This window comes from Choloepus didactylus, chromosome 9, assembly GCF_015220235.1.
Source record: "Choloepus didactylus isolate mChoDid1 chromosome 9, mChoDid1.pri, whole genome shotgun sequence".
NCBI lineage: Eukaryota > Metazoa > Chordata > Mammalia > Pilosa > Megalonychidae > Choloepus > Choloepus didactylus.
In genome coordinates, this window is record NC_051315.1 from 128,250,247 (window position 1) to 128,264,982 (window position 14,736).

Below are 14,736 nucleotides of genomic sequence, written 5' to 3' on the forward strand. Positions count from 1 at the left end.
TTTCAGATCACACTATCTGATGTATTTTAGGATACACAGACATCAGGTATTGTTAGGGGGAGTAGCTATTTGTCTTTTGTTTTTGGCTTCCCTATTTCTGCATTTTGAGAATTCCCCACCTCATGAACCTTGGCAGAACCCAAAATGCCAAGTGCCATCTTTCCCAGCTTCTCTCGCGGTTAAGGCACGGTCATGCGACCAGGCTCCAGCCATCAGATGTGCGTCCCCAGGCTTTGACGTGGGAGCTGGGGACACAGTGCAGGAGGGAGGCAGATCTTCATTGTGGAGATGGACCTGGCTGCAGCCACAGAATTGACGGCCTGGAGACAGCAGGGGCAATGGGGGCAGCGGGCAACAGTTGAGGCCAGTGTGGTGACCAGCAGAGTGGCCATAGGGGCCCCAAAAGGCTGTTCTGTGGGCAGTGGTGACTATGATCCTGGGGCTGCCCAACTTCCCTTCTCCCACCCATTTGGTTTCTAGTTCTCAGAGCTACCCAGTTCTGTTTCCAGGAGGTCTTTCTGTTAAATCAGCCAGAGTCAGCACTGGTTGCCCCGACCCAGACCAAGGAGGTTGTTTTCTTGCTTTCCCAGCAATCATCTTGCCACCCAAAAAACAGCATGGGATTACTGCTGTGGTGGAAGTAAAATCAGGAAGGGAACATTTTCTTAATTGGAAATAAGTTTCGATGTCATGAGGAGATGGCAATGCTGTCCCTGGAGTCAGACTGCCTTAGTTCAAACCTCAGCACCTCCCACCCTAACTGACTACCGGATGTGGGAAACTCTTCACTTCTGGGCCTCAGTTTCCTTGTTTTTCAAGTTGGGTATGAAAGGCATGGCTCTCACAGGATCGTTGTGAAAAGAAAGCAACTGATGCACGTGAGGCACTTCTCACACAGCTGATGCATGGCAGAGGCTCAATAGAGCTCAGCTTCTTAGAATGTTCCTTCAGTTATTTTGCTGCTTGCCTATTTAATGTGCAAAGTCATACCACACTGTCCAATTGTTGCTTGAAGAGAAACAACATTTGTATCCTATAACACAAACTACATTTTATAGAAGCAATTTTTACATTTTTGCAATCAGGTCTTGAACCCCTAGAAGTCTGCTCTTGCTCTCTAGGTGTCTGTAGAATCCATCCTTCCCCAGGGAGGGAAAGACCTTTCGTTGCCTGTTTGTTCAATATTCCTATCTGAGGATGAAACTCTGAGACTCTGAGAGGTTAAATATTTTCCCAATTTTAAGTAGTAGATCCAGAGCTGATCCTGGACCTCGGGGATCCTGGTTTGAAAGTCTATGCCACTTAGCGTATGGCAGAAGATAATCGGCAGGACATTTTTAATACACTAATTTTTAATAAGGGGGAAAGGAGCTTTCTCATGCACTGAGAAAGATTATAAAGTGATGTCGTTTTTATGAAAAGTGATTAAGCCACAAGATCCTGAGAATCTTTAGAATCTTTGTCTAATTCCACTTCTAGGAATCTACTAATAGAATTCAGAGATACAGTCAAAACTTCAACTTCAAGGTTGTTTAATTCAGATTTATTTATAAAGGCAGAACTCAGAAACAACCTAAATATCTTAAAGAATGGATATGTTTAAATTAATTATAATGCATCCATTATGTATCCATTAAAATCCATGTTTTCAAAGATATTTAATGGCCATGAGGTCACGTTAAGTGGAATGACAGGAATATTCATTATCTCAATTTTGTTTAAATATATTTACAGAGAGAAGAAACAAACAAAAAAAATGTTAACAATGGTTCTCTCTGGCTAGAGGGGTCATTGGTAATTTACAGCATTTTCTAAAATCTCTACAAAACAAACTGACATAGCACTGAATCTCAATGATCTAGATCCCCATATTTTAAAAATGTTCTTATAAAATTAGAATAAAAGCAAAAAAATCTGACAAAACTCACAAACAAATGATCACAGATGACAGAAAAGGAAAAGCTCCCTCATGGACAAGCAAAAAGAAGGCAGATATTTCATACTAATAGAAGGCAAAATTGAGATCTCTTAAGAAGATAATTTGTAAGAAACATTGTCAGTTTCGATGCATGAATAATAGAATTAGTCAGGAACAGACATCCTCAGATCTGTACTGAGGGCGTGGGTGGGGGGCACATGTGGGGGTGTCAGCAGTGGGGAGCTTGGGCATCTAAGTCATGGAGAACTGTGGGAAAGCAAGCCTGGTCACTGGTCCCCCAGACGGCCACAGCAAAGGGGACACCAGTTCCTCCTCGCCATTTTCTTGCCCACAGGGTTGTTGTAGAATTAAATGGCCTGCATGCCAAAACACCAGCACTTTAATGGGCATAAATAGCTGCTCAATAAATTTTCTTTTCATTTCACATGATGAACAGCATCACAACAAATATGTAAAGGAAAATTTATTAGACATACAAGGGAAATTGGCAGAAATACAATTGTTATAAGAGATTGCAACTCCCAGTGCTCCAATTTAGACAATAACCACCACCTCAAATTGTTGTCTGGGGAATTATGAGAGAGAGGAAAGAGTTTTCTCAGTGGTAAAGCAACATAAAGGTGTTAGTTATTTTCAAGATACAAAATAACACTTATGGGAAGTGATTGTATTTTTCCAAGTTCACAAAGAAATTCTCAATAAATTTTAAAGAAGTAGAAATCTTGTCATCCATATTTATGATGCCAATATAATATATCCTCATATTAGTCATTTAAATTTAAACCAGAAAACCTCCATCCCCTCAAACGTTTTCAAGCATTCTCCTAAATAATACTTGCATAACAAATGAAATAAGGAATTTAATAATAATTGATCTGGAAAAGATGGAAAATGAAATACTACATATTGAAATAAAAATTATAATAATAAATAAAGTCATGTGTGAAAAAATGGAATTGATATTAGAATTTGCATGATTATATCCAAAAGATTTGGTAATAAAGATTTAAAAGTATATGTAAATGAGGACAGGTTGAGAAAAAAGATTCCCAGCAAATATCCAGAGTCCATAAAAAGCTTGTGGAAATTTTTTTTTTTTAAATCAAAGGTCCAACAAAGTAGTGGACAAAGGATTTCAACACACAAAGCATATTTCACTATTAACCAATAGATGCAAACTAAATAAGAATAGCAGATATACTTAGTCTAACGCTTATATATTCTTCCCGTGTGCTGGACAATGTACTAAGCATTGACATAATAACTCCTTTCACCCTCACGATGATTCTCTGAAGTAGGCAGTGGTATGGTTCCCATTCTACAGATGGAGGAACAAATTCACAGCAAGGCGAAGTGACAACCCCACAGCCACACAGCCAGCAAGTGCAAAACCAGGATTCAAACCCAGGTGTTTCCTCTCGATCACTGCACCATGCAAACAGGGTCAAGGAAGCAGAAGGTATGTTCACGAAGATGCTTAAGACCATAGAAATAACTGGCAACGTAGGAATGCTGAAATAAAGAAATTACACCAACACTAGAGAACTTTGTTACTGTCATTCAATCTATAATTGAATCTATAAGCCAACTTTGATGCAACTTGAAAGACGGGAAAAGAACATGATATCAACTGCATGCACCCTACGTTTGCAATGATGTAAAAGGTACATGCAAATGGGCTATGATGGGAAGGACTCATGGAAAGTGAAAATAGTTAAGGTGACTAAAATGTACCCACATAATTGTCAGATGGGGTAGTGGCTGGGGAAAGGGAAGTTAAATGGGGTTCAAGAACTCTTTGTGGCTCCCCAAATAGAGCAGCCTCTCTCTCATTGCAGAAGCCCCCTGCCCACCCCACCCCTTGCCTTCAGCTTCACGCCACCTGCTTCAGGATGGCTCCCTGGCAGCCCACCACCCACCTGGCTTCCCACCCTCCTCCGTGTCTCCACAGCAGCCTGCCTCTCCCACGGGGGTGGGTCCCACTCGAGGGTGGGGCCATGTCATCTCCGTCCTGTAAGCGCCAGCCTCAGCCACAGCACCTGGGTAGGGGCGGAGCTCAGCATGTCTGTATTGACTAGGTAAGGGAGATAAAATGCTAATGTCCTCAAAATATTTGTCAAAAGCACACTTTTGCCCTGAGAATATGTAAATTTTTACTCAGAATTTTGTATTGTATGTTAAGCATTCTAGAGTACCATAAATGGGACAGTTGCTAAATAACCTTTTTGTGTCTAAAAGGAAAGCAAGACAGTCTGTGTCTTCTAAACTCAGATGTCAGGTAATTAACTTTCAGTCATAATTCCAAGAGCATTCAAAATAATAATATTTTTAAAACTTGCAAATTGTTCTAAATAGCAAATATCAATATAAAACACTTTGAGGAGGCGGGGCAAGATGGCAGACTGGTGAGCTGTATGTTTTAGTTACTCCTCCAGGAAAGTAGGTAAAAAGCCAGGAACTGCGTGGACTGGACACCACAGAGCAATCTGTCTTTGGGCATACTTCATACAACACTCATGAAAACGTGGAACTGCTGAGATCAGCGAAATCTGTAAGTTTTTGCGGCCAGGGGACCCGCGCCCCTCCCTGCCAGGCTCAGTCCCGGGGGAGGAGGGGCTGTCAGCTCCAGGAAGGAGAAGGGAGAATTGCAGTGGCTGCTCTTATCGGAAACTCATTCTACTGATTCAAACTCCAACCATAGATAGACTGAGACCAGACACCAGAGACTCTGAGAGCAGCCAGCCCAGCAGAGAGGAGACAGGCATAGAAAAAAAACAACACGAAAAACTCCAAAATAAAAGCAGAGGATTTTTGGAGTTCTGGTGAACACAGAAAGGGGAAGGGCGGAGATCAGGCCTTGAGGCGCATATGCAAATCCCGAAGCAAGGCTGATCTCTCTGCCCTGTGCACCTTTCCTTAATGGCCCTGGTTGCTTTGTCTACTAGCATTTCAATAACCCATTAGATCTCTGAGGAGGGCCGTTTTTTTTTTTTTTTTTAAATCCTTTTTGCCTTTTCTAAAACAATTACTCTAAGAAGCTCAATACAGAAAGCTTCAAAGAATTGAAATTTGGGCATGTCAAGTCAAGAGCAGAACTAAGAGAGCTCTGAGACAAAAGGCAATAATCCAGTGGCTGAGAAAATTCACTAAACAACACAACTTCCCAAGAAAAGGGGGGTGTCCGCTCACAGCCACCATCCTGGTGGACAGGAAACACTCCTGCCCATCGCCAGCCCCATAGCCCAGAGCTGCCCCAGACAACCCAGTGTGACGGAAGTGCTTCAAATAACAGGCACACACCACAAAACTGGGCGTGGACATTAGCCTTCCCTGCAACCTCAGCTGAATGTCCCAGAGCTGGGAAGGGGGAGCAGTGTGAATTAACAGAGCCCCATCCAGCCATCATTTGAGCAGACTGGGAGCCTCCCAACACAGCCCAGCAGCCCAGAACTGCCCTGGGGGGACGGCACTCACCTGTGACATAGCACAGTCATCCCTCAACAGAGGACCCGGGGTGCACAGCCTGGAAGAGGGGCCCACTTGCAAGTCTCAGGAGCCATACGCCAATACCAAAGACTTGTGGGTCAGTGGCAGAGACAAACTGTGGCAGGACTGAACTGAAGGATTAGACTATTGCAGTAGCTTTAAAACTCTAGGATCACCAGGGAGATTTGATTGTTAGGGCCACCCCCCCTCCCCGACTGCCCAGAAACACGCCCCACATACAGGGCAGGCAACACCAACTACACACGCAAGCTTGGTACACCAATTGGGCCCCACAAGACTCACTCCCCCACTCACCAAAAAGGCTAAGCAGGGGAGATCTGGCTTGTGGAGAACAGCTGGCTTGTGGACGCCACCTGCTGGTTAGTTAGAGAAAGTGTACTCCACGAAGCTGTAGATCTGATAAATTAGAGATAAGGACTTCAACTGGTCTACAAACCCTAAAAGAACCCTATCAAGGTCAGCAAATGCCACGAGGCCAAAAACAACAGAAAATTATAAAGCATATGAAAAAACCAGACGATATGGATAACCCAAGCCCAAGCACCCAAATCAAAAGACCAGAAGAGACACACCTAGAGCAGCTACTCAAAGAACTAAAGATGAACAATGAGACCATAGTACGGGATATGAAGGAAATCAAGAAGACCCTAGAAGAGCATAAAGAAGACATTGCAAGACTAAATAAAAAAATGGATGATCTTATGGAAATTAAAGAAGCTGTTGACCAAATTAAAAAGATTCTGGACACTCATAGTACAAGACTAGAGGAAGTTGAACAATGAATCAGTGACCTGGAAGATGACAGAATGGAAAATGAAAGCATAAAAGAAAGAATGGGGAAAAAAATTGAAAAACTCGAAATGGACCTCAGGGATATGATAGATAATATGAAACGTCCGAATATAAGACTCATTGGTGTCCCAGAAGGGGAAGAAAAGGGTAAAGGTCTAGGAAGAGTATTCAAAGAAATTGTTGGGGAAAACTTCCCAAATCTTCTAAACAACATAAATACACAAATCATAAATGCTCAGCGAACTCCAAATAGAATAAATCCAAAAAAACCCACTCCGAGACATATATTGATCACACTGTCAAACATAGAAGAGAAGGAGCAAGTTCTGAAAGCAGCAAGAGAAAAGCAATTCACCACATACAAAGGAAACAGCATAAGACTAAGTAGTGACTACTCAGCAGCCACCATGGAGGCGAGAAGGCAGTGGCACGATATATTTAAAATTCTGAGTGAGAGGAATTTCCAGCCAAGAATACTTTATCCAGCAAAGCTCTCCTTCAAATTTGAGGGAGAGCTTAAATTTTTCACAGACAAAGAAATGCTGAGAGAATTTGCTAACAAGAGACCTGCCCTACTGGAGATACTAAAGGGAGCCCTACAGACAGAGAAACAAAGACAGGACAGAGAGACTTGGAGAAAGGTTCAGTACTAAAGAGATTCGGTATGGGTACAATAAAGGATATTAATAGAGAGAGGGAAAAATATGGCAAACATAATCCAAAGGATAAGATGGCCGATTCAAGAAATGCCTTCACGGTTTTAACGTTGAATGTAAATGGATTAAACTCCCCAATTAAAAGATATAGATTCGCAGAATGGATCAAAAAAAATGAACCATCAATATGTTGCATACAAGAGACTCATCTTAGACACAGGGACACAAAGAAACTGAAAGTGAAAGGATGGAAAAAAATATTTCATGCAAGCTACAGCCAAAAGAAAGCAGGTGTAGCAATATTAATCTCAGATAAAATAGACTTCAAATGCAGGGATGTTTTGAGAGACAAAGAAGGCCACTACATACTAATAAAAGGGGCAATTCAGCAAGAAGAAATAACAATCGTAAATGTCTATGCACCCAATCAAGGTGCCACAAAATACATGAGAGAAACATTGGCAAAACTAAAGGAAGCAATTGATGTTTCCACAATAATTGTGGGAGACTTCAACACATCACTCTCTCCTATAGATAGATCAACCAGACAGAAGACCAATAAGGAAATTGAAAACCTAAACAATCTGATAAATGAATTAGATTTAACAGACATCTACAGGACATTACATCCCAAATCACCAGGATACACATACTTTTCTAGTGCTCATGGAACTTTCTCCAGAATAGATCATATGCTGGGACATAAAACAAGCCTCAATAAATTTAAAAAGATTGAAATTATTCAAAGCACATTCTCTGACCACAATGGAATACAATTAGAAGTCAGTAACCATCAGAGACTTAGAAAATTCACAAATACCTGGAGGTTAAACAACACACTCTTAAACAATCAGTGGGTTAAAGAAGAAATAGCAAGAGAAATTGCTAAATATATAGAGACGAATGAAAATGAGAACACAACATACCAAAACCTATGGGATGCAGCAAAAGCAGTGCTAAGGGGGAAATTTATAGCACTAAACGCATATATTAAAAAGGAAGAAAGAGCCAAAATCAAAGAACTAATGGATCAACTGAAGAAGCTAGAAAATGAACAGCAAACCAATCCTAAACCAAGTACAAGAAAAGAAATAACAAGGATTAAAGCAGAAATAAATGACATAGAGAACAAAAAAACAATAGAAAGGATAAATATCACCAAAAGTTGGTTCTTTGAGAAGATCAACAAGATTGACTAGCCCCTAGCTAGACTGACAAAATCAAAAAGAGAGAAGACCCATATAAACAAAATAATGAATGAAAAAGGTGACATAACTGCAGATCCTGAAGAAATTAAAAAAATTATAAGAGGATATTATGAACAACTGTATGGCAACAAACTGGATAATGTAGAAGAAATGGACAATTTCCTGGAAACATATGAACAACCTAGACTGACCAGAGAAGAAATAGAAGACCTCAACCAACCCATCACAAGCAAAGAGATCCAATCAGTCATCAAAAATCTTCCCACAAATAAATGCCCAGGGCCAGATGGCTTCACAGGGGAATTCTACCAAACTTTCCAGAAAGAACTGACACCAATCTTACTCAAACTCTTTCAAAACATTGAAAAAAATGGAACACTACCTAACTCATTTTATGAAGCTAACATCAATCTAATACCAAAACCAGGCAAAGATGCTACAAAAAAGGAAAACTACCGGCCAATCTCCCTAATGAATATAGATGCAAAAATCCTCAACAAAATACTTGCAAATCGAATCCAAAGACACATTAAAAAAATCATACACCATGACCAAGTGGGGTTCATTCCAGGCATGCAAGGATGGTTCAACATCAGAAAAACAATCAATGTATTACAACACATTAAAAACTCGAAGGGGAAAAATCAATTGATCATCTCAATAGATGCTGAAAAAGCATTTGACAAAATCCAACATCCCTTTTTGATAAAAACACTTCAAAAGGTAGGAATTGAAGGAAACTTCCTCAACATGATAAAGAGCATATATGAAAAACCCACAGCCAGCATAGTACTCAATGGTGAGAGACTGAAAGCCTTCCCTCTAAGATCAGGAACAAGACAAGGATGCCCGCTGTCACCACTGTTATTCAACATTGTGCTGGAAGTGCTAGCCAGGGCAATCCGGCAAGACAAAGAAATAAAAGGCATCCAAATTGGAAAAGAAGAAGTAAAACTGTCATTGTTTGCAGATGATATGATCTTATATCTAGAAAACCCTGAGAAATCAACGATACACCTACTAGAGCTAATAAACAAATTTAGCAAAGTAGCGGGATACAAGATTAATGCACATAAGTCAGTAATGTTTCTATATGCTAGAAATGAACAAACTGAAGAGACACTCAAGAAAAAGATACCATTTTCAATAGCAACTAAAAAAATCAAGTACCTAGGAATAAACTTAACCAAAGATGTAAAAGACCTATACAAAGAAAACTACATAACTCTACTAAAAGAAATAGAAGGGGACCTTAAAAGATGGAAAAATATTCCATGTTCATGGATAGGAAGGCTAAATGTCATTAAGATGTCAATTCTACCCAAACTCATCTACAGATTCAATGCAATCCCAATCAAAATTCCAACAACCTACTTTGCAGACTTGGAAAAGCTAGTTATCAAATTTATTTGGAAAGGGAAGATGCCTCGAATTGCTAAAGACACTCTAAAAAAGAAAAACGAAGTGGGAGGACTTACACTCCCTGACTTTGAAGCTTATTATAAAGCCACAGTTGCCAAAACAGCATGGTACTGGCACAAAGATAGACATATAGATCAATGGAATCGAATTGAGAATTCAGAGATAGACCCTCAGATCTATGGCTGACTGATCTTTGATAAGGCCCCTAAAGTCACCGAACTGAGCCATAATGTTCTTTTCAACAAATGGGGCTGGGAGAGTTGGATATCCATATCCAAAAGAATGAAAGAGGACCCCTACCTCACCCCCCTACACAAAAATTAACTCAAAATGGACCAAAGATCTCAATATAAAAGAAAGTATCATAAAACTCCTAGAAGATAATGTAGGAAAACATCTTCAAGACCTTGTATTAGGAGGCCACTTCCTAGACTTTACACCCAAAGCACAAGCAACAAAAGAGAAAATAGATAAATGGGAACTCCTCAAGCTTAGAAGTTTCTGCACCTCAAAGGAATTTCTCAAAAAGGTAAAGAGGCAGCCAACTCAATGGGAAAAAATTTTTGGAAACCATGTATCTGACAAAAGACTGATATCTTGCATATACAAAGAAATCCTACAACTCAATGACAATAGTACAGACAGCCCAATTATAAAATGGGCAAAAGATATGAAAAGACAGTTCTCTGAAGAGGAAATACAAATGGCCAAGAAACACATGAGAAAATGTTCAGCTTCACTAGCTATTAGAGAGATGCAAATTAAGACCACAATGAGATACCATCTAACACCGGTTAGAATGGCTGCCATTAAACAAACAGGAAACTACAAATGCTGGAGGGGATGTGGAGAAATTGGAACTCTTATTCATTGTTGGTGGGACTGTATAATGGTTCAGCCACTCTGGAAGTCAGTCTGGCAGTTCCTTAGAAAACTAGATATAGAGCTACCATTCGATCCAGCGATTGCACTTCTCGGTATATACCCGGAAGATCGGAAAGCAGTGACACGAACAGATATCTGCACGCCAATGTTCATAGCAGCATTATTCATAATTGCCAAGAGATGGAAACAACCCAAATGTCCTTCAACAGATGAGTGGATAAATAAAATGTGGTATATACACACGATGGAATACTACGCGGCAGTAAGAAGGAACGATCTGGTGAAACATATGACAACATGGATGAACCTTGAAGACATAATGCTGAGCGAAATAAGCCAGGCACAAAAAGAGAAATATTATATGCTACCACTAATGTGAACTTTGAAAAATGTAAAACAAATGGTTTATAATGTAGAATGTAGGGGAACTAGCAGTAGAGAGCAATTAAGGAAGGGGGAACAATAATCGAAGAAGAACAGATAAGCTATTTAACGTTCTGGGGATGCCCAGAAATGACTGTGGTCTGTTAATTTCTGATGGATGTAGTAGGAACAAGTTCACTGAAATGTTGCCATATTATGTAACTTTCTTGGGGTAAAGTAGGAACATGTTGGAAGTTAAGCAGTTATCTTAGGTTAGTTGTCTTTTTCTTACTCCCTTGCTATGGTCTCTTTGAAATGTTTTTTTTATTGTATGTTTGTTTTCTTTTTAACTTTTTTTTTCATACAGTTGATTTGAAAAAAGAAGGGAAAGTTAAAAAAAAAAAAAAGAAAAGAAAAAAGACAAACAAGGAAAAAAAAAAAAAAAAAAGATGTAGTGCCCCCTTGAGGAGCCTGTGGAGAATGCAGGGGTATTCGCCTACCCCACCTCCATGGTTGCTAACATGACCACAGACATAGGGGACTGGTGGTTTGATGGGTTGAGCCCTCTACCATAAGTTTTACCCTTGGGAAGACGGTTGCTGCAAAGGAGAGGCTAGGCCTCCCTGTATTTGTGCCTAAGAGTCTCCTCCTGAATGCCTCTTTGTTGCTCAGATGTGGCCCTCTCTCTCTGGCTAAGCCAACTTGAAAGGTGAAATCACTGCCCTCCCCCCTACGTGGGATCAGACACCCAGGGAAGTGAATCTCCCTGGCAACGTGGAATATGACTCCCGGGGAGGAATGTAGACCCGGCATCGTGGGATGGAGAACATCTTCTTGACCAAAAGGGGGATGTGAAAGGAAATGAAATAAGCTTCAGTGGCAGAGAGATTCCAAAACGAGCCGAGAGATCACTCTGGTGGGCACTCTTACACACACTTTAGACAACCTTTTTTAGGTTCTAAAGAATTGGGGTAGCTGGTGGTGGATACCTGAAACTATTAAACTACCACCCAGAACCCATGAATCTCGAAGACAGTTGTATAAAAATGTAGCTTATGAGGGGTGACAGTGGGATTGGGAATGCCATAAGGACCAAACTCCACTTTGTCTAGTTTATGGATGGATGTGTAGAAAAGTAGGGGAAGCAAACAAACAGACAAAGGTACCTAGTGTTCTTTTTTACTTCAATTGCTCTTTTTCACTCTAATTATTATTCTTGTTATTTTTGTGTGTGTGCTAATGAAGGTGTCAGGGATTGATTTAGGTGATGAATGTACAACTATGTAATGGTACTGTAAACAATCGAAAGCACAATTTGTTTTGTATGACTGCGTGGTATGTGAATATATCTCAATAAAATGATGATAAAAAAAAAAAAAAAGAAAAATAGGGACAAAGACTAAATGAAAAATAGGGAGGGATAGGAGGAATGGAATGCTTTGGGTATTCTTTTTTACTTTTATTTTTATTCTTATTTTTATTCTTTTTGGAGTGGGGAATGTGTTCAAAACTTGATTGGGGAGATGAGTGCACAACTATAATGATGGTACTGTGAACAGTTGATTGTACACCATGGATGACTGTATGGTATGTGACTGTATTTAAATAAAACTGAATTTAAAAAAAAAAAAAAAAAAAAAAAAAAAAAACACTTTGATGAGAATGTGTCTGAACTTTAAAAGGGCCCTGGGAAGTATATTTTTTTGCTCATCCTGTTTGACCTATGGGAAACACCGTGGAGGTGGTGGAGCTACAAAACCCACCTGTTCTGTCTACATGGAATGATACCTGGGAGAAGCATTTAAAAATGAATTTAGCAGAGTACTGAGATTACTCCAGGACTTCCCTGGTCTTAAAATCAGTGGTGGCTCACACTTGATTGACACTTTGCCATTTTCAAAGCAGTATCAGGTATCAGCCGGGTTTCTCCATCTACACTCTGGAGTTTCCAGGGCTGTGTTGGTTTCATTTGACTTTAGTGTCAATGAAGCTGAGAGGTGAAGAGATTCTCAAAGTAACAACACTTAACACTAGGCTCTCACCTTACCTGTGAGCTCTCATCTCACCTGTAGGTTCTCCTCCCACTTGAGGACCTTCCACTCACCTGTGGGCTCCCCTCTCTCTCACAATAGAACCTTGAGAGGGGTGTGTTAAACTGAAGAATGTGGGAACTCAGGTAATATTCCAAATGTCTCACAGCCAGTGAGTGGAAAAGCCAGGGTTTGAACTCAGTTGTTCTGGGTCCAAATCCATACCCAGAAACACAGGTCTCTGGCATTTAACCACTAAGGCAGCGATTCTCACAGTGTCGACACCAAATCAGCATCATTTGGGAACTTGTTAAAGATGCAGAGTGTCGGGCTCCACCTCACACGGGTGAATCACAACCTCTGGGGCTGGAGCCCATTCCTCGTGTGTCTTTGCAAGCCCTCAGGAGACTCTGAAGCTTGCTAAAGTGTGAGGATCACCCTCAAGTATACATAGTTGATCCTCATTACTTGCCTACTCCCTAAAATTCATCTGCGATCCTCAAAATCAATATTTGTGTCACCCGACTTGCAGGCTCCCAGCTGAGGCTAAACAAGGTGACACTCTGCCTTCTTTCACCCCTCATCCTGCAAACAAGAGCCTTTTCTGTGGTATATTTAGTGCCACTTCGCTCACATTTTTGTGCTTTTTATTAGTGATTTTGCTGTTTAAAATGACTGCCACGTGTGGGGCTGAAGTGCTGTCTAGTGTTCCTAAATACAAGAAGGCTGTGATGTGCCTGACGGAAAAACTAGGTGTGTTAGAGAAGCTTTGTTCTGGCCTGGGTTATAGCGCTATTGACCGTGAGTTCAGTGTCAGTGAATCAATAATATATATTACATAATGTGTATTTAAACAGAAACATCCACAAAACAAGGTTATGTATTGATCACTTGATGAAAATATTGTGACCAGAGGCTCTCAGGAATCTAACCCTGTATTTTGCCCAGGGACAAAGGTTCAGTATTGGCTACTTATGTTCACAGCAACTTTATAGAACTTAACTGCCACAAATAATGAAACGACTGTATCTAGCTGTCAACTGGTGTGAAAGTGAAGGCTCGAACACAGGTGGTCTGAGTCCCGATTTAATACTCTCTCAACTCTGGCTGGGCAGTGACTCATTTGGAGAGTTTAAAAATAATTCATCAACAACAAAACCAAAAAACACAGGGAAACAAACAAAAAGACATTGTCCAGGCCAATGAAGTCAGTCCCTGGGGAAGTGCCAGGCACTGCCTCTGTGGAAATCTCCCCAGATGCCCAGCCACTGTTGTCCTCGATGGTCTAATGATCCTTGGCAATGTCTATATTTAAGGGGGGAGCCTCTAAAAGAAGACTGGAGGCTCTGTGTGTGGATGGGCTGTCACTCCGGGGGTCTTGAGGGCTCAGCCTTCACTGTAGGTTGAAGGTCTAGACAGCATCTTTGGGAAGCTCCAGTGCTTATATATCTCTGGCTGATCAGAGGTCTTAGAGTAGGTTTTCCCAGCCCCGTACCCAGGGCAAGTGTCTAGGGCCAAGCGGAGAATTAGCTTGTGGGTCTTAGCATCTTACATGAAAACTTGATCATGTTCACATGGTTTTCAGTTGGAATTGCCCACCGTGAACTCAACCAGCCATCTCCCCATCGAGATGCTTCTGTCTTACCCTCTATGGATGATAACCATCCCATCTCCTGTTGGGAAGGGGAGGGACTTTTGCCCAGCAGTGTGGAGTGAAAGAGGGAATCTGGGAGTTTAAAACCAACTTCTAACTAATTCTCCTGTTTTTGCCCTCATCACTCCCCTCTTTCCAAAGTTACCTGAAAATATTGGGTCTTTGGGGCTGCAATGTAAATCAGATTGCTTCTGGGATTTTCCTGCTGCAGGTCCACCCACTTACAAATTTTATTGCTTTCCCCTCTTCTTTCCTGTTATCCCTAAGGGCTTTTACCTTT